This window comes from Lissotriton helveticus, chromosome 7 (genome assembly GCF_964261635.1).
Source record: "Lissotriton helveticus chromosome 7, aLisHel1.1, whole genome shotgun sequence".
Taxonomy (NCBI): Eukaryota; Metazoa; Chordata; class Amphibia; order Caudata; family Salamandridae; genus Lissotriton; species Lissotriton helveticus.
This window is the reverse complement of record NC_136068.1, coordinates 916,394,715-916,421,643: the sequence shown is the minus strand read 5'-3', so window position 1 is coordinate 916,421,643 and position 26,929 is coordinate 916,394,715.

Below are 26,929 nucleotides of genomic sequence, written 5' to 3'. Positions count from 1 at the left end.
ATTTAATTGCTAACAAGGCTTTGTTTGTGTTTTCACCCCTTCTTGGAGCTCCTGCATCTCCACTTCTGCATATTGCTGGAAGAATCAGCCCCCCTCGAAATTTTTAGTAGCCTCCCCCGAAATTTGCCTCTAGTTGCCCCTTTGTCTTATTTGGTGTATTGCTTGTTTTGTTTTTAGGTCTCGCCTACGCAGCGTACATGCGCTGCATGCTGCATAGGCAAGAAGACCTTTTGTCATCGGTATGGCTTTTTAGCCAAAAACGTGAACGCGTTCCATTGCCTTCAATGGCAACACGTGCACGTGTGGTTGTTCACTTGTGGGAGAGAGTGGCTGGTGCCATATGGTAGCAATTATTACGGCACCAGCACAGGTCCCCTCCTCTCTTCCCCTCCCCCCCCTGCTGCCGCGCGTGGTTATGCTTTACCTTGACTGCGTGAAAGGACAACCATCTGAAGAGACAACTCTGCCTCCGTGCTAATCCAATGTAAGCTAAGGGGTAGTTCTGGTGTGTGCGTTGCGCCTGCTGTCTCTGCACTCCTCCTGGGCTGTGTCTTGTCTAATTCCGGGTTTGGTTTTTTTCACAGCATCACTTTGATCTCCCAGGGCCCGAGTTTAAATAAATGTTTTTTTAATAATAACTCTATATCACTTCTAGGGTCTTCAGAAATTGTCCTTTGTCCTGAAGATGGTCTCATCAATGAATCTATAAGAGACCGAAACGTCGACTCACGCTTTCTCTTTCCTGGATTTGTAGACTAATTTTAATAAGGAAGAAAAGCATAGACAATTGTTTCAAAGAAGTGTTTGATTGATTGTCTAATATTTACTTCTTGCAACATTGTTGACATTGATTTTGTACCCTCTTTTTAATTTTCATAGAGTATTAAATACAAATTTTTCATATACACCCGCTATATCTGTTCCTTCTCTTTTGATCACCTATTGTGACTGCTCTATAGTGAATGAGTAATTGTCATTGCATTTCTGCACATTTGACCTAAACTGTTTGGGGTCACTAACTATGATTTTTAGCTTGAAGCTTTCACTAAAATTAACAAAATCCCTTGAAGGTACGCTTGCCTTTCTGTGTCAATAAAGGGGCCGTTACAAAAATCACATGGAAATCAAGGACGGTCTAAGGCTGAAAAAGCAGGTTTCTACGTTCAGGCGGGCTAGGCTCACATGCAAAGTTCACGCCTATTATTTTGCAACTCGTTGGGCGACTTTGCAAAGATGGGTGTGTATGCACACGAACATGGTTTTAAATCTCCCCAGGGCAGAAGTCACCTTTCACCATAATGAGCGGCTGGTAGTCACGTTTGCTATTTAAGGCGCCAAGAAATGATAGCAGAATTCAAATATTTTCTGGGTGCATCTTTTCACTACAGCGTTAAAATTGGAACTATGCAGATGAAAATTAAATAGCATTATTAATATGTGTCTAGGATTATACGCCGGAGCACCATTTTGCCCGAACTGAAGATTCAATTGTGCCCTCAAGGTGCCAGTTTGGAAATTGGTTTATTAGGTTGTAGCTTTTGATTTTTACGTAATTGTTAGCAGATTATTAAAATAAATAACATATGTAATCACTAAACTAGCGTGAGGCAGCAATAAAAGTAATAGCTGAAAACGCTCGATTTAAACCAATTATAATTACGCAATTTTATGTTCCATTCCAGTTTTTTTTTCTATTCCCGTAAAGAACCACGGTAAACAAAGCAGCGACCCTCCCTCCCCGTGCTGCTGTGCCACGTTACTTCCAAATACCCCACACATGTTTCAGCTAAGTTTGGCCTCGTCGGTGAAAACCAGCCCCGGTCCTTGTGGCAGTGACCGACCCAGTTATGCACATAATCCCGGAGTCCCCATCACTCTAGGGTGGGTTTAAACTGGCGACTCTGAAGGGGATGGTTGTGTAGTCTTGCGCAGTCTATGCCACCCATTTATTTTAAATAATTTAGTGTTATTTTTTAGGTCAACCCAAGTGCTGAAATGGCAATAAAAATGCACACTCAGTGTTTGAACTTGGGGGATGAGCCTCAATTTCCCTCGAGAGAGTGAAGGCTAAACCATGACACAGCCTGAGAAGCGAGGCGCTTAGTATCATTTATGCGGAAGGACCTATTATCTCCCCTGTTAAGCTTAACTGAACTCACTCACTCTCTGGGATAAGTGCACACCCCATGGAGGCAAGTGATGCCCTAGCCCGAGGGGACGGGCTGTGAGTGGCACTGAAGGCACTGCGGATACACTGCCTGCCCCTCAGTGGTCAAGTGTCCAGTAGCCATTGTCTCCTTGTGATCACTGCCTGGTGGTCATTAACGGACGCTCAAGGGTTAACATCCCCACAGAAAGTAAGGCTTTTCCTGAGTCGCCGTTGCACACAAGTGTGTCTTGGTCTTTCTTCCTTTTGGGTTCCGGTGCGGAAAGTTTTAGTGGCAGGTGGCCCCACGATTCTTTTCATGCCCCAGCCTCCCGCTGCCCCCCAGAGCGTGCACACAGCTGTACATAAGGCTGGGTGAACGGAATAGATGAAGCTCTGCAGAGAGGTGACATGTGCACTATAGACGCTGTGCACTACACACTGCAGGATGTGCACTGTTAAAAGGGTTAATCAAGGGGGTTGGATGCACACCAAGTTTACTCCAAGTTAATCCATTATATGCAGAGTCCTCAACAACAGCGTGCTTATCACTGGCTTCCGGGCCAACCACAGCACCGAGACCGCCCTGATCGCAGCCACCGATGACATCCGAGCCCTGCTCAACAACGGAGAAACAGCGGCCCTCATCCTCCTGGACCTCTCCGCGGCCTTCGACACTGTCTGCCACCGCACCCTAGTACAGCGCCTCAGCAACGTCGGAATCCAGGAGAAGGCACTGGAGTGGATCACCTCCTTCCTCGCCGGAAGAACACAGAGAGTCCGCCTCCCCCCGTTCAGATCGGAAGCCACCGAAGTCATCTGCGGCGTTCCTCAAGGCTCCTCGCTCAGCCCAACACTCTTCAAGGTCTACATGAGCCCCCTCGCAACCATCGCACGCCAGCACAACCTGAACATCATCTCCTACGCCGACGACACCCAGCTGATCCTCTCCCTCACCAACGACCCCACCACCGCCAGAGCCAACCTGCACGAAGGGATGACAGACGTAGCCAAATGGATGTCGAACAGCCGCCTGAAACTGAACTCAGACAAGACGGAAGTCCTCATCCTGGGATCCTCACCCTCCGCCTGGGACGACTCCTGGTGGCCCCCCGCCCTGGGCAGCGCACCCAAACCAACAGACCACGCACGCAACCTGGGCTTCATCCTGGACTCCTCCCTCTCCATGACCAGACAAGTCAACGCCGTCTCCTCGTCATGCTTCAACATCCTGCGCATGCTACGTAAGATCTTCCGATGGATCCCCACCGAGACCAGGAAGACGGTCACCCAGGCCCTCGTCACCAGCCGTCTGGACTACGGCAACTCCCTCTACGCTGGAACCACCGCCAAACTCCAGAAGAGACTCCAGCGGATCCAGAACACCTCAGCACGACTCATCCTGGACATCCCCCGCCGCAGCCACATCTCCGGACACCTTAGAGACCTGCACTGGCTCCCGGTCAACAAGAGAATCACCTTCCGGCTCCTCACCCACGCACACAAAGCCCTACATAACCAAGGACCAGGATACCTCAACAGCCGCCTCAACTTCTACGCTCCCAAACGCCAGCTTCGATCGACCAGCCACGCCCTCGCCGCCGTCCCCCGCATCCGAAGAGCCACCACAGGAGGAAGGTCCTTCTCCTACCTGGCTGCCAAGACTTGGAACTCCCTTCCGACCCACCTCCGCCTGACCCAGGACCACCTCGCCTTCAGGAAGCAGCTCAAGACCTGGCTGTTCGAGCAGTAGCGGACCCCCCCCCCCCAGCGCCTTGAGACCCTCCGGGTGAGTAGTGCGCTATATAAATGCCCTGATTGATTGATTGACTGGGAGCGTGCCTTATCCTGTGGCACGCATCTCAATGTAATCAAGTGTGTGGGGCGGCATTTCACCCCACGAACCAGTGGCACAGCAAAACTTAATTTTCCAAAGTCATCTGAACATTCCACAATTTTTCAAAAAGCTATTCCGTGCTTAATTCATCTGGTCGACACTTTTTCATGTTATGCCACGTGGATGGAACTGTGGTAAATAAAATATTACCCTGACAGAATTTCTAGGCATTAACAAAGTATCATGCATCAAATGAGAGACAGGATCCGTGGTGTCCAAGTTAAAATGGGCTTTATTCCAATAACTCGAGTCAAAGGGAGAATATGTTCCATCACCACTGAGGTTCAGGAAGAGTAATCTAACATTTTATAACAATGAACAGCATATATACATTTTACTCCTTGTACATAGGGAGGAGCGCTCCAGGCAGAGCAAGAAAGAAAGAGATAAGAGCATGTGGGCGTACACTTGATGAGTCATAGGTAGATGATAGGTAGATGTCATAGGTGGGTGGGTACTTAGGGGAGGAGTTTGCATGACCAGCTGGAACTCTGCCCTAATTGTGCAACTTTGAGCATGGCGTGCAATTGACGTGTAACTGGGAGGAGAGCTGACTTTCGGCCTAGCAGAGACATCTCTTGTGTCAGGGCGAAAAGCACATCTTGTACAATCTGATATGATAGGGGATGTATTGTCTGAAGCAAAAGGTTGTTCACCACTAAGAATCAGAAAAGCATATATTTCTCCGTTCATTGCATGGGGGCTGAGACAGAGAGCTAGGCCTTATCTGTCGCGAACGGGTTCTGTTTACATTTCCTCACCGGGCAGGGATGCCACTCTGTACAGCAAAACAGATAACTGTTATTCATAACACTGTCTTGGCAGAAGTTCAGAAAGTGGTTCAACCACAATAAAATAAAGGGCTCAGTACGATATTTATTTAAAAATGCACAATGCAGAATGCAAAATACATGGGCCTTTATTTTAGCTTAACGTTTGGGAGACTTTGATGACTTGACTTGCAGGACATGTTTGCAGAGGCCTAGTGATTCAGGCCACTACGAGAAATATGCATGGGTGACATGCACATGAATGTAACATAGGGTGTATGTAGTGGACATTTTTTGGTCAGGCAAAATATCATTTTCCACATTCCCTCCTTGTCACCTACATAACCCTTCAGGATACATCTATATTCATGAGACCGTATAGCTGATCATACAGAATCATTTCTTCATCTTTATCCTTTGTACATATGGATGAGGATCGCAAGCAGTGGCACAAAGGCTGCAAATCGCCAGGCCACACTGCAGACAGTGATAGTATCATGGCAAACTGCTCCTGGATCAAGTCGCCAGGGCAGATGCAGTCACATTCACTACTGCTTCAAGGGTTCTTGTTAATTTGCGTATCAGTTTACTATTTTGGACGGGGCCAACAAAGAAAAAGAAACCTTTGTTGAAATCTGTATATTGCTCCCACGCTGTTTCTGTCTGCTATATAACAAGTTCCACCCTAGTCTAAGGGCGGATGTACATAAGCTGTCTGACCGCAAATGAAATAGCTATGGCGTAACGTTTTGAAAGAAGAAAGTCCTTCTGAGAGTGAAGTTCCCTGTAAATAGCTCCTTGTAAATATGGTTTATGAAGAGCATGTCATTAGTATACCTTGTTGAGTTTCTTGTAAATATGGCTTGTGAATAGCGCCATGTGGTCATGGTTTGTGCAGAGTATGTTTGTCAATACAATATCTTGTATTGAGAAGGCAGTATTTGTTTTAACATGCTGTATAACAAGGTGTTGAGGGATTTAGGCGTTGTTTGGCGTTTGCGGGGGGCGTGTTTTTGAGCGGAAATCCGTACCCGTTCCAGTGGAGGGATTTGGTTGCTTTTTGGTGAGGATGTAGGGCATCGCTTGGACTACTGTGATGCCAAATGTGAAAAGGATCTGAGCTGTGGAAGTGGAGGAAAAAGCATGTCTTGTGCAGAGGTGCGATTTGCCATGTTATCCAATGGGCGTGTTTTCCTAAATCTATTTCGGCAGAACTCCCTTTGTTTTCTGATAAGGGGGTAGTTGGCCACATACCAAGCACTCAGTTGCATTGCTGGTCTGGCTGGTCACGTATGCATACTGGATGAATGTATATGTGAGGAAATGAAAAAGAAAACATGTAGCAATAAACTAACACCGATTATAACAATGCACAGAATAAAATAATGATCAAGGTAACAATCCATCTGCTGCGTAATGTCTTGCAGTATTATTCCTTTTTATCTCTCATCTTGCTATTCTCATATGTGATCTTATACATGTCAGAAACTGGTCTGACCGTTTCACCACCGGGTGGGGTTAAACAATTAAACTACTTCTGACTTACTAGATCTAAGTTTAGATCTATACTCTTGCTGAGGGGTCTTTTCAAGCAAAGGCGGCACAAAGTCTGTTGTGTCATTAAAGTCAATGTTCTTTTCGAATGTTCCACATTGTCCAAAATAGCGCTTAACGTGATGGGCATGGATCCAGCCCTTGCGTCCCTCCACTTTCAGTGCGGTCCTCGTGGTAAGAAGCACCAACTTCGGGGTCTTCCAGCGCGGCTCGAGGGGGCTGGAACGATCAAAATTCCGGATGCACACAAAGTCCCCTGGGACTATGGCGTGTTCCTTGACCTGTGTGTTGTCAGGGAAGGCGGCAGCAACCTGCGAACGACAAGAGAGTAGTGCAGACATCAAGGAAGCCAGGTAATCTGTCAGCATGTTACTGTCAACATCAGTTATCTTTCTGGGCATAGGCGTACTCCACATATTTGGCGGTCTACCGAAGACCACTTCATACGGAGATAGGCCTGTTCTGGAATGTGCTACCATACGCATGTAAAAAAGGGCAACCGGCAAGGCTACCATCCAATCCACGCCTTTCTCTGCACAGACCTTTGCTAATTTTGTCTTGAGGGTTTGATTATGTCTCTCTACAAGGCCTGCTGCTTCTGGGTGTCTGACACAATGGAACTTCCATGTGTAACCTAACAGAAGGGACACTTGTTTCATTAATTCAGAGGAGAATGGCTGGCCGTTATCTGAATAGATCACCCGAGGTAATCCATACCTGGGGAAATACTCGCGCACTAACTGTCTGGCTGTTGTTACAGCAGTATAATCTGGAACTGGATAAGCTTCTGTCCATCTAGATAGTGCACACACTACCACCAAGACATACTTGTAACCTCTACATCTGTCCATTTGGATATAATCCATCTGGAGAACCTCAAAAGGGTGGTCAGGAGGATGAAATCCGCCTTGTTCCACCGGGATGCCTTTACCTGGATTGAACTGACAACAGATCATACATGTTCGTACTTTCTGCTTCGCTGCGGCACGCATGTGCTTGTTAAACCAGATGTTCTGTAAGCTGTCTAACATTGCTTTTTCTCCCAAGTGTGCTGGACTGTGTGCTGTGTTGATGATTACTTGTACCATAGAATCTGGTAGAAACCATGTGCTTTTTCCCTTAGTCATCCAACCTTGGTCAGTCTGGACCCCTCCTTGTTCAGTCCATTTCTTTATCTCATCTGCAGTGGCATGTGTCTGTATGTCGAGCACGTCTTGAGTGGGATCCCTGACTGTCATACATGTTGTCAGTAATGGTACCTCTGTCCTTGTCGTGTCTGTTGGTGTCTGGGCTGTAAGTCTAGCTGTTCGATCTGCCAGGTCATTACCCTGGGAAATGGTGTCTGTAACTTTGGTGTGAGCTTTGCACTTCAGGATAGAAATGGCTGTAGGTAAATGTATGGCTTCTAACAGGGCTTGAATAAGCTGGCCATGCTGAATCTTGGTCCCATGGGAGGTCAGGAAACCTCTCTCCCTCCATAAGACCCCGAAATCATGAACAACGCCAAAGGCATATTGCGAATCAGTATAAATGTTTACTTTCAAGTGCTTAGCTCTTATGCAGGCTTGTGTCAGAGCGATGAGTTCTGCTGCTTGTGCTGACAATGTGTCTATTTTCTGTGTCTCTATGACTTCTTTATCAGTGGTCACAGCATAGGCCGCTACTAACTCTCCTGCACTCGTTCTCATGCATGATCCATCTACATAGAGCGTTAAGTCTGGGTCTGAAAGTGCAATATCTGTCAGGTCTTGTCTTGGTTTCGTCACTATATTCATTAGTTCCACACAGTCATGTGATGGTGCATTTACTGTACTTGAGGGCAAAAGTGTTGCAGGGTTCAGAATATTACAACGTCTGATCTCTATGTGTGGTTGAAATAATGTCAGTTCATATCCTGTCAGTCTTGCTACAGTCAAGTGTTGTGTCTGAGTTCTGTTTAAGAGAACCTCCACTGCATGTGGAACCTGTACTGTCAGAGGGTGGCCCAATACTATTGAATCACTTTGTCTTATGGCTAGGGCTGTTGCTGCAACTGATTTCAGGCATGCAGGCAGAGCCTGGGCCACTGGGTCTAGCGTGCTAGAAAAATAAGCACAAGGCTTGTGTTTTCCTGCTTGATCTTGTGTGAGAACAGATAACGCTGTTCCTTCTCTTTCAGTTACAAAAAGCATGAAAGGTTTGCTGTAACATGGAGTCGCTAACACTGGCGCTTGACATAAAGCTCTTTTTAATTCCTCGAATGCCAAGGTGTGTTCTTGTGTCCAAGGGAGGACAGTCCCCCCTGCCTCCTGTGTAGTTAACTGTATGAGTGGTTTGGCTAGAAAGGCATACTGGGGAATCCATTGCCTACAGTATGAAGTGAGGCCAATAAAGGCACGTACTTCCTTTTGTGTCTTGGGCTGTGAAAGGTTAGCAATGAGCTGTATACGTGCTTGTGTTAGCTGTCTCCCCTCTTTGGAAAGCAAGTGTCCTAGGTACACTACTTGCTTTTCACAGAATTGCAACTTCGAAGGGGACACCTTGTGCCCCTTGTCAGCCAGAAAATGTAAGACTGTCAGTGATGCATTTTCACATTCTTTTTCTGAACGTGCTGTAATCAGGATATCGTCCACATACTGTAGTAACGCAGTGTTGGAAGGCATGTGAATGCTGTCTAGCTGCCTCTTCAGAGCCTGACTGTAAATACTAGGGCTTTCTGTAAAACCTTGAGGAGCTCTTGTAAAGACAAAGCTACGACCCTTTAATGAAAATCCAAACAGGTACTGGCTGTCTGGGTGAATGGGAACACTAAAGAAAGCGTTCTTCAAGTCGATAACAGTAAAGTAAGTAGCCTCTGAATCAATAGCAGTCAATAATGAAGAAATGTCTGGCACCACTGGATATTGTGGTACTACACATTTGTTCAGTTCTCGCAGGTCAATAATCAATCGGTACACTGGCAGTACACTAGGATCAGATCTTTTAAGGATAGGAATGACAGGCGAGTTACATACATTTGAGACTGTCTCTACCACTACCCCCGTGCAATAAATTCGTCAACTATTTTCAGTAATGCTGTTTCGGCGTCAGGTGGTAACTTGTATTGTCTAATACGTGGAAGTACTACTCCTGCTTTGAGTGTGACATGGTGAGGCGTAATGTCCATGTAACCTACGTCAGTCGGTCCTTGTGCCCACAGGATCTGTGGCACGTTCTTGAGTCTGTGGTCAAAATCAGTCAGTACATAATGTCCCTTAAAATCACGTAAGAACAGGCGTACTCCTTCTGGAGAGCAGCAGATAACTGCTCCTAGATCTTTTAATGTCTTCATACCAAGTAAGTTTTCTGGACATGACTTAGTAAGTAACAAGTCAGTGGTACGTGACAGTGGACCAACCCCTAGGGAGACTGGTTTTGATACTTCATTAACAATAGGCTTTCCTGAAAATCCCAGGGAAACATTCTGTGAGCCTGAGAGAGGTGCCCCTGGAACCTCGTCATGACTGATGGTAGTTCTGCTCGCCCCTGTGTCAATCAGAAACTTTCGATCCTGACCTAGAACACGACTATGTACATACGGACCCTCTTGATCTACAGGAACCTCAATAAGGGGCAAGCCTACTTCCCTCTCGAGGCTGTTTCATGAGAACTGTTGATATTCTGGATAGTCAGACTGTGTGTGCTGATACATTTGTGGTGTGGCATTAACAGGCGGTGGTGGAGGATAATTCGCTACTGTCTGTTGCGTGTTCTGTTGCGTGTTATTCTGTCTAGGAGTGTACTGTCGCTCTTTTGTCTTGCCTGTAGCAATGTTGTGTTTCAGAACAGTGCAGTCCTTTACAAAGTGACCTGGTTGTTTGCAATAGTTACAGTTCCCTTTGACAGGTGTCGTGTTATGTTTGTTTGAAGTCGCCGGTACCGTCTGGGCAACCAGCACCTTCATTTTTGTCTCTTTCATGCGTCTCTTTTCATGATCCTGCTCTTCTCTAATCCTATTCTGATGATACTGTAGCATCTGTAACATTTGTGAAGGGCTGTTTGCTTGCCAAGTACTCTCAACCTTCAGTACTCTATTCTTGATCTGGGGTAAGGAATTCTCTACTAATTTGCTCACAAAAAGATGTGGAAATGACTCGCTACCAGGCTTAAGGCCACTATTAATAGTAAAACATTTCTCAAATCTAGAATAGAAATCACTAGTGTCCTCGTCTTGCTTTTGTTTACATGCTGAAATAGCATCCCAATCTTCCTTTTTAGTAATCAATAATCTTGGCAAAACTTGTATCAGGAATTCAGGTAGTTCTCTAGCTCTATCTCCAAGACCAACTCCTGGGAGCCTGCCCTTCTCTTCTGTTTCCAATGCATCCCAACTTAACTTTTTCTCACCCACTTCCCAGTCTTTTTCCTTAAGCTTTTCATAAATCCCTGCAGGTAACAGTACTTTTAATAGCTTCAGAATGTCAGCGTATGTATAATCTCCTATGCGGAGGATGTCTTTTAATTCACGGTGAAATCCCCCTGGGTCTTTATCATGACAAGGCAACATCTTTTTCATTTCAAGAATCTCTAATTTCGTTAAGGGGGTGTAAACATACACTCGTTGTGACTCATTGGCCGCATTCTTAATGGGATGAACCTCTCGTAGGGGGTTCAGTCTGTCTATGTGTACGTTATGTCTGTCATGGTGTAAGACTGGAGGCATGTATGTAGTCAGAGAATCTATGTACTTATGTCGTTGATCCAGGATTACATTAATTAATTCAGTACCTAAACCTGTCCATCTATCTAGTAAAATGTCGTCAAGTATTTTAAGCAAGTGACCAGGATCAGAATGCTGACTTTTATACAACGTTATCAAGTGTTGAACCATGTAAATACCAGCCAAACGCTGTTCGTTCGGTGGAAGGCTTAAGAAAGTCTGAGCCACTATATCACTGCTATATATATTGGCATTGGACACCCACTGGGTGGCTGACCGGGCCAACTCTATTTCGTGTTGTGTGGGAGGTCTCTCACTCCCTATCCATTGTTTCAGTGCTTTCTCAGTAGCTTGGAATAGAGCTTCAAGGGAATACCTTTCTTTTATAGCTGGCCCCTGTTTACGGTAATCAAGGCACTTGGGTCTGTCAAACTGTCGCGCTTTTCCTACATAATTCATTTTGTCTTTTGGCTCATCTACTTCTTCTGTTGATAACTCACCATTCTCCTCAGACTCTTTTCTGTGCCTTTCTATTATTTCCTTTCGTATTTTCTTGTACATGGCATCTATCTGTCCCTGTTTCTCATGTCTACCGGCATCTATGTGATCACTCCATTCTATCAATCCTGCTTTTACATCTCCGTCCCCTTCGTCCTGTTCCCTGATCAGGCAGTTAATAATAAAACGTAAGACATGGTTCTTAACCCCTACTTTTCTCTGTGCCATGGCTTGTGCTATACTATCTGGTCCCTCCCCCGTTCTAATAAAACGATACATGCTTTCTAGGTGATCTTTCATGTCTGGTAATGTCTCTAGATATGCAACAGCTTGTCTTAGTCTACGTGAAATCACGACCATTGAACCCTTTCCTGGTTCTGTATCATATACACAAAATGGAATGGCTGCATCTACAGTAGGCACCCCTCCCACTGCCCCGGGACCTACGTCATCTTTTGCTAGCTGCTGCTGAAGTTGCTGGAGCTGATCTGCTGCTGGGGGTGGAGGAAAACCTGCATTAACGTAGTCCGGGAGGGAATCGTCTAGATACGAGGAAATGAATGCTTCAGATGCTGTCGGCTTTATTCTATGTACTCTATATGGTACAGGTGGTGGCGTTCGAGACCTACTGGATCTTTCTGAGGTGGTCACTTTAGCTAGTTCTTCTGACAGAACGGGATAAATACCATTAACAACGGCGTTTCTTTCCCTATCAGTCTGTTCTGTTTTGACACGTTCCCCCTCCTCCCGCAGTTCCTTTTCTCTGGCTTTTTCCCCAGCTTGTCTAGTTCTATCTGCTTTATTCAATTCTTTCTCTGTTCTCCTATGTGACTCTTTGCGCCACAATTCGATGGCATCTTTCTGAGAGGGTCTTGACTTCTTTTTCCATAGCGCTTCCTCCACCCTCATAATACATTCAGGATCCCATGTACCCGAGATTGGCCATCTATACTTTTCCTCCAGGTCCTTGGTGTAGTCTACCCATAAATCTAAAAACAAAATGGCGTCTAATCCATGCTTATTATACATATAATGACCAGGTGTGTCTCTAGGCGGGATGTTAACTGGTTCTTCTAGTATACCTTTTCTGGTCCCTATCTTACGTAACTTTGAAAACAGTGGCATGTTTGAAACCAATATTCACAAAAATAGACTGAAACAATCAACAATCATTCACACACAAACAAATATTAAACACTAAAACAGTTACAACCTAAACTGATACAGAGAGCTAAACATGTACTTGAAAAACTTTATGCACTGAAATACAGTACAACCATACCGGTCTCAGAAATGAGACACGTCTTGACCGTTCCCACATTTAACCGTGGGCCCGTACTTTACCGGTCTCACGTGAATGAGACACGTCTTTACCGCACCCACGTTTACCATGGACACGTCTTTAATCTTGATGCATTCCCCATAGTGGTACTCACCGGGAAGCAGAATCTTGAAACTTGAAGGCCTCGGACTTCTACGCATGCGCCTTGGAACAGGTGGACCTCTGGAGACCTCGGACCTTGCTCTCTCATGGGCTGGGCTCTGGGTTGAGACGATCCGCTTTCCTCACCGCCTCACATGGATGCCTGGTCGCAGTCCGTCCTCCTCCTGGGCCTGAGGGAGTAGCGGGTAATCCCAATGGCGTGTACACTTTAAAGTCCGTCACGGCTGTGGAAGGGGGCAAAGACTAGACCTACAAACTCCGGCGAGTGGGGAAAGGGACATGTGCCTATTCGGGCGCCAATTAATGTGGTAAATAAAATATTACCCTGACAGAATTTCTAGGCATTAACAAAGTATCATGCATCAAATGAGAGACAGGATCCGTGGTGTCCAAGTTAAAATGGGCTTTATTCCAATAACTCGAGTCAAAGGGAGAATATGTTCCATCACCACTGAGGTTCAGGAAGAGTAATCTAACATTTAATAACAATGAACAGCATATATACATTTTACTCCTTGTACATAGGGAGGAGCGCTCCAGGCAGAGCAAGAAAGAAAGAGATAAGAGCATGTGGGCGTACACTTGATGAGTCATAGGTAGATGATAGGTAGATGTCATAGGTGGGTGGGTACTTAGGGGAGGAGTTTGCATGACTAGCTGGAACTCTGCCCTAATTGTGCAACTTTGAGCATGGCGTGCAATTGACGTGTAACTGGGAGGAGAGCTGACTTTCGGCCTAGCAGAGACATCTCTTGTGTCAGGGCGAAAAGCACATCTTGTTCAATCTGATATGATAGGGGATGTATTGTCTGAAGCAAAAGGTTGTTCACCACTAAGAATCAGAAAAGCATATATTTCTCCGTTCATTGCATGGGGGCTGAGACAGAGAGCTAGGCCTTATCTGTCGCGAACGGGTTCTGTTTACATTTCCTCACCGGGCAGGGATGCCACTCTGTACAGCAAAACAGATAACTGTTATTCATAACACTGTCTTGGCAGAAGTTCAGAAAGTGGTTCAACCACAATAAAATAAAGGGCTCAGTACGATATTTATTTAAAAATGCACAATGCAGAATGCAAAATACATGGGCCTTTATTTTAGCTTAACGTTTGGGAGACTTTGATGACTTGACTTGCAGGACATGTTTGCAGAGGCCTAGTGATTCAGGCCACTACGAGAAATATGCATGGGTGACATGCACATGAATGTAACATAGGGTGTATGTAGTGGACATTTTTTGGTCAGGCAAAATATCATTTTCCACATTCCCTCCTTGTCACCTACATAACCCTTCAGGATACATCTATATTCATGAGACCGTATAGCTGATCATACAGAATCATTTCTTCATCTTTATCCTTTGTACATATGGATGGGGAACGCAAGCAGTGGCACAAAGGCTGCAAATCGCCAGGCCACACTGCAGACAGTGATAGTATCATGGCAAACTGCTCCTGGATCAAGTCGCCAGGGCAGATGCAGTCACATTCACTACTGCTTCAAGGGTTCTTGTTAATTTGCGTATCAGTTTACTATTTTGGACGGGGCCAACAAAGAAAAAGAAACCTTTGTTGAAATCTGTATATTGCTCCCACGCTGTTTCTGTCTGCTATATAACAAGTTCCACCCTAGTCTAAGGGCAGATGTACATAAGCTGTCTGACCGCAAATGAAATAGGTATGGCGTAACGTTTTGAAAGAAGAAAGTCCTTCTGAGAGTGAAGTTCCCTGTAAATAGCTCCTTGTAAATATGGTTTATGAAGAGCATGTCATTATAATACCTTGTTGAGTTTCTTGTAAATATGGCTTGTGAATAGCGCCATGTGGTCATGGTTTGTGCAGAGTATGTTTGTCAATACAATATCTTGTATTGAGAAGGCAGTATTTGTTTTAACATGCTGTATAACAAGGTGTTGAGGGATTTTGGCGTTGTTTGGCGTTTGCGGGGGGCGTGTTTTTGAGCGGACATTCGTACCCGTTCCAGTGGAGGGATTTGGTTGCTTTTTGGTGAGGATGTAGGGCATCGCTTGGACTACTGTGATGCCAAAATTTAAAAGGATCTGAGCTGTGGAAGTGGAGGAAAAAGCATGTCTTGTGCGGAGGTGCGATTTGCCATGTTATCCAATGGGCGTGTTTTTTCTAAATCTATTTCGGCAGAACTCCCTTTGTTTTCTGATAAGGGGGTAGTTGGCCACCTACCAAGCACTCAGTTGCATTGCTGGTCTGGCTGGTCACGTATGCATACTGGATGAATGTATATGTGAGGAAATGAAAAAGAAAACATGTAGCAATAAACTAACACCGATTATAACAATGCACAGAATAAAATAATGATCAAGGTAACAATCCATCTGCTGCGTAATGTCTTGCAGTATTATTCCTTTTTATCTCTCATCTTGCTATTCTCATATGTGATCTTATACATGTCAGAAACTGGTCTAACCGATTCACCACCGGGTGGGCTTAAACAATTAAACTACGTCTGACTTACTAGATCTAAGTTTAGACCTATACTCTTGCTGAGGGGTCTTTTCAAGCAAAGGCGGCACAAAGTCTGTTGTGTCATTAAAGTCAATGTTCTTTTCGAATGTTCCACATTGTCCAAAATAGCGCTTAACGTGATGGGCATGGATCCAGCCCTTGCGACCCTCCACTTTCAGTGCGGTCCTCGTGGTAAGAAGCACCAACTTCGGGGTCTTCCAGCGCGGCTCGAGGGGGCTGGAACGATCAAAATTCCGGATGCACACAAAGTCCCCTGGGACTATGGCGTGTTCCTTGACCTGTGTGTTGTCAGGGAAGGCGGCAGCAACCTGCGAACGACAAGAGAGTAGTGCAGACATCAAGGAAGCCAGGTAATCTGTCAGCATGTTACTGTCAACATCAGTTATCTTTCTGGGCATAGGCGTACCCCACATATTTGGCGGTCTACCGAAGACCACTTCATACGGAGATAGGCCTGTTCTGGAATGTGCTACCATACGCATGTAAAAAAGGGCAACCGGCAAGGCTACCATCCAATCCACGCCTTTCTCTGCACAGACCTTTGCTAATTTTGTCTTGAGGGTTTGATTATGTCTCTCTACAAGGCCTGCTGCTTCTGGGTGTCTGACACAATGGAACTTCCATGTGTAACCTAACAGAAGGGACACTTGTTTCATTAATTCAGAGGAGAATGGCTGGCCGTTATCTGAATAGATCACCCGAGGTAATCCATACCTGGGGAAATACTCGCGCACTAACTGTCTGGCTGTTGTTACAGCAGTATAATCTGGAACTGGATAAGCTTCTGTCCATCTAGATAGTGCACACACTACCACCAAGACATACTTGTAACCTCTACATCTGTCCATTTGGATATAATCCATCTGGAGAACCTCAAAAGGGTGGTCAGGAGGATGAAATCCGCCTTGTTCCACCGGGATGCCTTTACCTGGATTGAACTGACAACAGATCATACATGTTCGTACTTTCTGCTTCGCTGCGGCACGCATGTGCTTGTTAAACCAGATGTTCTGTAAGCTGTCTAACATTGCTTTTTCTCCCAAGTGTGCTGGACTGTGTGCTGTGTTGATGATTACTTGTACCATAGAATCTGGTAGAAACCATGTGCCTTTTCCCTTAGTCATCCAACCTTGGTCAGTCTGGACCCCTCCTTGTTCAGTCCATTTCTTTATCTCATCTGCAGTGGCATGTGTCTGTATGTCGAGCACGTCTTGAGTGGGCTCCCTGACTGTCATACATGTTGTCAGTAATGGTACCTCTGTCCTTGTCGTGTCTGTTGGTGTCTGGGCTGTAAGTCTAGCTGTTCGATCTGCCAGGTCATTACCCTGGGAAATGGTGTCTGTAACTTTGGTGTGAGCTTTGCACTTCAGGATAGAAATGGCTGTAGGTAAATGTATGGCTTCTAACAGGGCTTGAATAAGCTGGCCATGCTGAATCTTGGTCCCATGGGAGGTCAGGAAACCTCTCTCCCTCCATAAGACCCCGAAATCATGAACAACGCCAAAGGCATATTGCGAATCAGTATAAATGTTTACTTTCAAGTGCTTAGCTCTTATGCAGGCTTGTGTCAGAGCGATGAGCTCTGCTGCTTGTGCTGACAATGTGTCTATTTTCTGTGTCTCTATGACTTCTTTATCAGTGGTCACAGCATAGGCCGCTACTAACTCTCCTGCACTCGTTCTCATGCATGATCCATCTACATAGAGCGTTAAGCCTGGGTCTGAAAGTGCAATATCTGTCAGGTCTTGTCTTGGTTTCGTCACTATATTCATTAGTTCCACACAGTCATGTGATGGTGCATTTACTGTACTTGAGGGCAAAAGTGTTGCAGGGTTCAGAATATTACAACGTCTGATCTCTATGTGTGGTTGAAATAATGTCAGTTCATATCCTGTCAGTCTTGCTACAGTCAAGTGTTGTGTCTGAGTTCTGTTTAAGAGAACCTCCACTGCATGTGGAACCTGTACTGTCAGAGGGTGGCCCAATACTATTGAATCACTTTGTCTTATGGCTAGGGCTGTTGCTGCAACTGATTTCAGGCATGCAGGCAGAGCCTGGGCCACTGGGTCTAGCGTGCTAGAAAAATAAGCACAAGGCTTGTGTTTTCCTGCTTGATCTTGTGTGAGAACAGATAACGCTGTTCCTTCTCTTTCAGTTACAAAAAGCATGAAAGGTTTGCTGTAACATGGAGTCGCTAACACTGGCGCTTGACATAAAGCTCTTTTTAATTCCTCGAATGCCAAGGTGTGTTCTTGTGTCCAAGGGAGGACAGTCCCCCCTGCCTCCTGTGTAGTTAACTGTATGAGTGGTTTGGCTAGAAAGGCATACTGGGGAATCCATTGCCTACAGTATGAAGTGAGGCCAATAAAGGCACGTACTTCCTTTTGTGTCTTGGGCTGTGAAAGGTTAGCAATGAGCTGTATACGTGCTTGTGTTAGCTGTCTCCCCTCTTTGGAAAGCAAGTGTCCTAGGTACACTACTTGCTTTTCACAGAATTGCAACTTCGAAGGGGACACCTTGTGCCCCTTGTCAGCCAGAAAATGTAAGACTGTCAGTGATGCATTTTCACATTCTTTTTCTGAACGTGCTGTAATCAGGATATCGTCCACATACTGTAGTAACGCAGTGTTGGAAGGCATGTGAATGCTGTCTAGCTGCCTCTTCAGAGCCTGACTGTAAATACTAGGGCTTTCTGTAAAACCTTGAGGAGCTCTTGTAAAGACAAAGCTACGACCCTTTAATGAAAATCCAAACAGGTACTGGCTGTCTGGGTGAATGGGAACACTAAAGAAAGCGTTCTTCAAGTCGATAACAGTAAAGTAAGTAGCCTCTGAATCAATAGCAGTCAATAATGAAGAAATGTCTGGCACCACTGGATATTGTGGTACTACACATTTGTTCAGTTCTCGCAGGTCAATAATCAATCGGTACACTGGCAGTACACTAGGATCAGATCTTTTAAGGATAGGAATGACAGGCGAGTTACATACATTTGAGACTGTCTCTACCACTACCCCCCGTGCAATAAATTCGTCAACTATTTTCAGTAATGCTGTTTCGGCGTCAGGTGGTAACTTGTATTGTCTAATACGTGGAAGTACTACTCCTGCTTTGAGTGTGACATGGTGAGGCGTAATGTCCATGTAACCTACGTCAGTCGGTCCTCGTGCCCACAGGATCTGTGGCACGTTCTTGAGTCTGTGGTCAAAATCAGTCAGTACATAATGTCCCTTAAAATCACGTAAGAACAGGCGTACTCCTTCTGGAGAGCAGCAGATAACTGCTCCTAGATCTTTTAATGTCTTCATACCAAGTAAGTTTTCTGGACATGACTTAGTAAGTAACAAGTCAGTGGTACGTGACAGTGGACCAACCCCTAGGGAGACTGGTTTTGATACTTCATTAACAATAGGCTTTCCTGAAAATCCCAAAGAAACATTCTGTGAGCCTGAGAGAGGTGCCCCTGGAACCTCGTCATGACTGATGGTAGTTCTGCTCGCCCCTGTGTCAATCAGAAACTTTCGATCCTGACCTAGAACACGACTATGTACATACGGACCCTCTTGATCTACAGGAACCTCAATAAGGGGCAAGCCTACTTCCCTCTCGAGGCTGTTTCATGAGAACTGTTGATATTCTGGATAGTCAGACTGTGTGTGCTGATACATTTGTGGTGTGGCATTAACAGGCGGTGGTGGAGGATAATTCGCTACTGTCTGTTGCGTGTTCTGTTGCGTGTTATTCTGTCTAGGAGTGTACTGTCGCTCTTTTGTCTTGCCTGTAGCAATGTTGTGTTTCAGAACAGTGCAGTCCTTTACAAAGTGACCTGGTTGTTTGCAATAGTTACAGTTCCCTTTGACAGGTGTCGTGTTATGTTTGTTTGAAGTCGCCGGTACCGTCTGGGCAACCAGCACCTTCATTTTTGTCTCTTTCATGCGTCTCTTTTCATGATCCTGCTCTTCTCTAATCCTATTCTGATGATACTGTAGCATCTGTAACATTTGTGAAGGGCTGTTTGCTTGCCAAGTACTCTCAACCTTCAGTACTCTATTCTTGATCTGGGGTAAGGAATTCTCTACTAATTTGCTCACAAAAAGATGTGGAAATGACTCGCTACCAGGCTTAAGGCCACTATTAATAGTAAAACATTTCTCAAATCTAGAATAGAAATCACTAGTGTCCTCGTCTTGCTTTTGTTTACATGCTGAAATAGAATCCCAATCTTCCTTTTTAGTAATCAATAATCTCGGCAAAACTTGTATCAGGAATTCAGGTAGTTCTCTAGCTCTATCTCCAAGACCAACTCCTGGGAGCCTGCCCTTCTCTTCTGTTTCCAATGCATCCCAACTTAACTTTTTCTCACCCACTTCCCAGTCTTTTTCCTTAAGCTTTTCATAAATCCCTGCAGGTAACAGTACTTTTAATAGCTTCAGAATGTCAGCGTATGTATAATCTCCTATGCGGAGGATGTCTTTTAATTCACGGTGAAATCCCCCTGGGTCTTTATCATGACAAGGCAACATCTTTTTCATTTCAAGAATCTCTAATTTCGTTAAGGGGGTGTAAACATACACTCGTTGTAACTCATTGGCCGCATTCTTAACGGGATGAACCTCTCGTAGGGGGTTCAGTCTGTCTATGTGTACGTTATGTCTGTCATGGTGTAAGACTGGAGGCATGTATGTAGTCAGAGAATCTATGTACTTATGTCGTTGATCCAGGATTACATTAATTAATTCAGTACCTAAACCTGTCCATCTATCTAGTAAAATGTCGTCAAGTATTTTATGCAAGTGACCAGGATCAGAATGCTGACTTTTATACAACGTTATCAAGTGTTGAACCATGTAAATACCAGCCAAACGCTGTTCGTTCGGTGGAAGGCTTAAGAAAGTCTGAGCCACTATATCACTGCTATATATATTGGCATTGGACACCCACTGGGTGGCTGACCGGGCCAACTCTATTTCGTGTTGTGTGGGAGGTCTCTCACTCCCTATCCATTGTTTCAGTGCTTTCTCAGTAGCTTGGAATAGAGCTTCAAGGGAATACCTTTCTTTTATAGCTGGCCCCTGTTTACGGTAATCAAGGCACTTGGGTCTGTCAAACTGTCGCGCTTTTCCTACATAATTCATTTTGTCTTTTGGCTCATCTACTTCTTCTGTTGATAACTCACCATTCTCCTCAGACTCTTTTCTGTGCCTTTCTATTATTTCCTTTCGTATTTTCTTGTACATGGCATCTATCTGTCCCTGTTTCTCATGTCTACCGGCATCTATGTGATCACTCCATTCTATCAATCCTGCTTTTACATCTCCGTCCCCTTCGTCCTGTTCCCTGATCAGGCAGTTAATAATAAAACGTAAGACATGGTTCTTAACCCCTACTTTTCTCTGTGCCATGGCTTGTGCTATACTATCTGGTCCCTCCCCCGTTCTAATAAAACGATACATGCTATCTAGGTGATCTTTCATGTCTGGTAATGTCTCTAGATATGCAACAGCTTGTCTTAGTCTACGTGAAATCACGACCATTGAACCCTTTCCTGGTTCTGTATCATATACACAAAATGGAATGGCTGCATCTACAGTAGGCACCCCTCCCACTGCCCCGGGACCTACGTCATCTTTTGCTAGCTGCTGCTGAAGTTGCTGGAGCTGATCTGCTGCTGGGGGTGGAGGAAAACCTGCATTAACGTAGTCCGGGAGGGAATCGTCTAGATACGAGGAAATGAATGCTTCAGATGCTGTCGGCTTTATTCTATGTACTCTATATGGTACAGGTGGTGGCGTTCGAGACCTACTGGATCTTTCTGAGGTGGTCACTTTAGCTAGTTCTTCTGACAGAACGGGATAAATACCATTAACAACGGCGTTTCTTTCCCTATCAGTCTGTTCTGTTTTGACACGTTCCCCCTCCTCCCGCAGTTCCTTTTCTCTGGCTTTTTCCCCAGCTTGTCTAGTTCTATCTGCTTTATTCAATTCTTTCTCTGTTCTCCTATGTGACTCTTTGCGCCACAATTCGATGGCATCTTTCTGAGAGGGTCTTGACTTCTTTTTCCATAGCGCTTCCTCCACCCTCATAATACATTCAGGATCCCATGTACCCGAGATTGGCCATCTATACTTTTCCTCCAGGTCCTTGGTGTAGTCTACCCATAAATCTAAAAACAAAATGGCGTCTAATCCATGCTTATTATACATATAATGACCAGGTGTGTCTCTAGGCGGGATGTTAACTGGTTCTTCTAGTATACCTTTTCTGGTCCCTATCTGACGTAACTTTGAAAACAGTGGCATGTTTGAAACCAATATTCACAAAAATAGACTGAAACAATCAACAATCATTCACACACAAACAAATATTAAACACTAAAACAGTTACAACCTAAACTGATACAGAGAGCTAAACATGTACTTGAAAAACTTTATGCACTGAAATACAGTACAACCATACCGGTCTCAGAAATGAGACACGTCTTGACCGTTCCCACGTTTAACCGTGGGCCCGTACTTTACCGGTCTCACGTGAATGAGACACGTCGTTACCGCACCCACGTTTACCATGGACACGTCTTTAATCTTGATGCATTCCCCATAGTGGTACTCACCGGGAAGCAGAATCTTGAAACTTGAAGGCCTCGGACTTCTACGCATGCGCCTTGGAACAGGTGGACCTCTGGAGACCTCGGACCTTGCTCTCTCATGGGCTGGGCTCTGGGTTGAGATGATCCGCTTTCCTCACCGCCTCACATGGATGCCTGGTCGCAGTCCGTCCTCCTCCTGGGCCTGAGGGAGTAGCGGGTAATCCCAATGGCGTGTACACTTTAAAGTCCGTCACGGCTGTGGAAGGGGGCAAAGACTAGACCTACAAACTCCGGCGAGTGGGGAAAGGGACATGTGCCTATTCGGGCGCCAATTAATGTGGTAAATAAAATATTACCCTGACAGAATTTCTAGGCATTAACAAAGTATCATGCATCAAATGAGAGACAGGATCCGTGGTGTCCAAGTTAAAATAGGCTTTATTCCAATAACTCGAGTCAAAGGGAGAATATGTTCCATCACCACTGAGGTTCAGGAAGAGTAATCTAACATTTAATAACAATGAACAGCATATATACATTTTACTCCTTGTACATAGGGAGGAGCGCTCCAGGCAGAGCAAGAAAGAAAGAGATAAGAGCATGTGGGCGTACACTTGATGAGTCATAGGTAGATGATAGGTAGATGTCATAGGTGGGTGGGTACTTAGGGGAGGAGTTTGCATGACCAGCTGGAACTCTGCCCTAATTGTGCAACTTTGAGCATGGCGTGAAATTGACGTGTAACTGGGAGGAGAGCTGACTTTCGGCCTAGCAGAGACATCTCTTGTGTCAGGGCGAAAAGCACATCTTGTACAATCTGATATGATAGGGGATGTATTGTCTGAAGCAAAAGGTTGTTCACCACTAAGAATCAGAAAAGCATATATTTCTCCGTTCATTGCATGGGGGCTGAGACAGAGAGCTAGGTCTTATCTGTCGCGAACGGGTTCTGTTTACATTTCCTCACCGGGCAGGGATGCCACTCTGTACAGCAAAACAGATAACTGTTATTCATAACACTGTCTTGGCAGAAGTTCAGAAAGTGGTTCAACCACAATAAAATAAAGGGCTCAGTACGATATTTATTTAAAAATGCACAATGCAGAATGCAAAATACATGGGCCTTTATTTTAGCTTAACGTTTGGGAGACTTTGATGACTTGACTTGCAGGACATGTTTGCAGAGGCCTAGTGATTCAGGCCACTACGAGAAATATGCATGGGTGACATGCACATGAATGTAACATAGGGTGTATGTAGTGGACATTTTTTGGTCAGGCAAAATATCATTTTCCACAGAACCCTGCTGTTTCACACTCTTCTAGTGCTCTGAATGTGTCCAACCGGACCTTGTTAAAGAATACGATGGAAAAGCATTTTAGTTCGAAGCAGTTTTCTTTTATTGAACCCAATGCATTTCGGGCAACATCACCGGCCCTTCGTCAGGGGTTACTGTAAACAAACAAACATTCTCAGTAAAAATGTTTTAAGTGAACATTTCACTCGTAAATATTACTTTTGTCTTACACTAAAGCATAATAATAATCTTGTATTCACCTCAAAATAATGTCACAATATACTATGTATTTCCTCAATCATTACATCATTATACCTAAATTCAAACATTACTACCTATTCCTACTTTAACCCTCTTCAAAGGGAGTTTATATTTCTCCTACGAGTTACTTTTGACCTATCTGCTCTTAAAGTTAAAAGGGTTCACAGCGCACAGTCCACAGGCTACATTTTGATTTACACCATGCACAGTGCACTATGCACACACCGAATGCTGAACAGCGAAAATGTGATTTTTATCAACATGTCGAGTATCATATGTATGTAATATTTCTATATTGCACAATCATGCTCTAATATATACTGTATGTATGCTAAGTTGAAATACACCTAATGTACATATTATCAGAGACAATGTTCCTTTGCTAATAATTGCACACAATAAAATCAATTTTTCATGTTACAAACCGGTCTTTTACGCGTGTGCTTGTCTCCTTACGAACTGCTCGCCTATAGCTCATCTTCCAGTCATGTGTTCACACTGTTTATTATCCATTTCTCCTGTTCATTCAATCATTCACCGACGCCGCCTATCTGCCTTTTATTCAGCTATCGCTTCATTCACTCTATACTTTCATCAATCATTTTTTACATTCGCGATATTGCTCCCTGCCATCCACCTAGGCATTCATTCATCCTCCTTCCTGCATGTCATCATCTACCCGTGCGTTCATTGACCTTGATGTCTATCCATTCATTCATCCTTCCGGTGGCCTGCCCTGCTGCATCTGCCTGTCAGTGTCCTGCCCAACTCCTCTCAGCGATGCACCCATACATTCATCCATACTGTAGCCTTTCTGCTTGCAGTCCATCTGTGCGCGTTGTGCGCTTCTGCCTGTTCTAGATATTACTGCAGATGAAAGATGCACACTTTGCCTACTCCCTCCCTCACGCGCAGGTTCGTAGTGTGACAGTACAACGTGCACGTTAAGGATACATGCAGTGCCTGCACTCTCCTTCAGGGTACGGGAGCGTGGTGTGACAGTACATACGTGCACGCCCGGATAAAACAGCGGATATACTGGCCTGGGTTTTAGCCATCCTTCCTGGGGCTGCTCAGAGGCCTTGGTGGCGCAGACAGAGAAGGCGCTATAGATACCGAGACAAGGTGCATTTCAAGATTTCTATATGTGCAGGCGGATTCGTTGCCTACAGTGTGAAATGGTGAAATGTCTGGCGCTTAGTAGTTGAAAGCAACATGCTCTCGGCGAACCTTCAGTCCTTGGATTGTTCCGGGACACCTGACAAAATCGCCCCTTTGAATTTGGTCCTCCAATTATAGTTAGAGTTGAATATGGTTGGTACCCTGAGGTAAGGGGGAGGCGGGGGCATTTTCTCTCCTCTGTCCCACATATCTTACCCCAGTGTCTCTGCAGCCCGCTCTCTTTGACAGGCGGAAGCAGCCAGGATCTGTTTGTCCGTTAATTTGTCCCTCTGTGAAAGGACCTGTTAGGTTGGAATTTAACAAGTGGTTGTGTGTTGTAATAACTCAGTAAGGCGGACTGCACTTATTTTTAATTGTTAGGACTGCTCTTTATCACGAGCCCTCCCTGGTGGTGGTGGAGTAAGTGAAACAATGTCATCCCGCAGGTAGGGGGTGAGGGGTGGGGGCTCATCTTTTACTTGTTTACTAAGTGGTGTGTCTAGCTTTCTGGTTGCTTCTAGGCACTTTGGGAGGTTACAAAAGGAGTGGGACCTGAAGATAGCAAGTCATAGGTTTGAGATGTGGCTGACCATGGCGACCAAGCGAGATGTTGAATGTGTCTGTCTGGTCTTTCACAGAAACCGCCAGGCTTTTTAGAAATCGCTATGGTTAGTAAAGCCCTGATATTGAACGTGGAAACTCTCATTACATTGTGTGTGTCACACTGACACACTTCATTCAGACTGGAATGATATCCACCAGTCGAGTGTGCGTGCGGGCGGGGCATGCATGAGTGAATGTGGAAGTAATCCATTTTACGTGTATTCACTCACACAACTGGCAGACCTCCATCATGGTGTCATGCACCCACCACACTAACATGGATACACCTCATGGGCAGGTATCCAACAGATTAGCATGTACCTAAAGCGCTCGACCCGAACACTGCTCTAATGTACACCTCCAACGTAGTGCCATGCATGCACACAACCATGGATGGCATGTATTTTGCATTAAACAAGCATATGAAGTGATATTTTAAGGTGAACTGTTGATGGAGCAAGGTTGTGCACGTATAGCGACTTGCCTGTACTCAACCCTCTCTAATAACTCATAATGTACCAACTAACATGTTTGTCTCATTAATATTGCATTTCACAACATGTTAGGTATCTAGAAGAAGCTTGCTTATGTGTTTCTACTAACAATAATTCGCTTGCACTAAAATGGCCGCTGCTACGCGGGATTTTCTTCTGCACATGCGTATGTCAAACTCACGTGACATGACGTACTCTATGCTTTGGTGGGAAACTTTCGCTTCTGCGCACTAGAATTAAGATGGCTGCTCTGTCTCAATAATGTGCAAGTAGCTTGCATCGTTGCTTTTGCCAAACATTTCGTCTTGCTTAATCATTAATGTAATAGATAAAATAAAGTGATGGGAATAGAGTAGAGATAAGTGGTATACAGTACATTCATTTATTCTGTGTTCTAAAACTGTTTCTTTTCTATTTTTTCATGTAACGATAATTTTGGGACTGGGAGGTGTTATTACTCCTTCTTGAAAACCCACACTGCGCATGTCAAACTCCAGAAGGAGCTGAAATCATTTGACATTGAAGCAATGCCAAGCTTACAGGAAAGGGGGGGCCGATCGGCCCCCACGCACATATGGCTGAGCCCGGCCCCCCCCCCTCGCCAGTCCTGGTTGGTCCGGGCGTCCCGCCCGTTGACCCGGAAGCAGTTTTGCGCTTCCAGGTTGGGGGGGGGGCGGGATCGCTGCGTAGAGGGGGTTAAGAGCCTGGGGAGCACGGGAAACGGCCTCTTTGTGCCCGCGCTTCCCAGGCTCGCTCCTCGCCCCGCTGTGGGGGCTTTTAATTTTCTAAATTTTTCTTGCAGGCGGCGTGCTGATTTCACGTGGAGCGGTGGACCGGTGGATCCTCGGTTGCGATGGTGGAATGGCCTGAGGAGTCTCTTATTTCGGGCCTCCGGTCCAAGATTGAAGGAGCAGCGTCGTCGTTGGGGAGCCGCACTTGAAGATAAAGGAGCAATTTGGCCATTTCAAAGTTAAGTTGCTTAATGTGGGCTGGTGGCAAAAATGTTATTCCGTGGCCCCGTTTGTTTTCTCGGGCTTA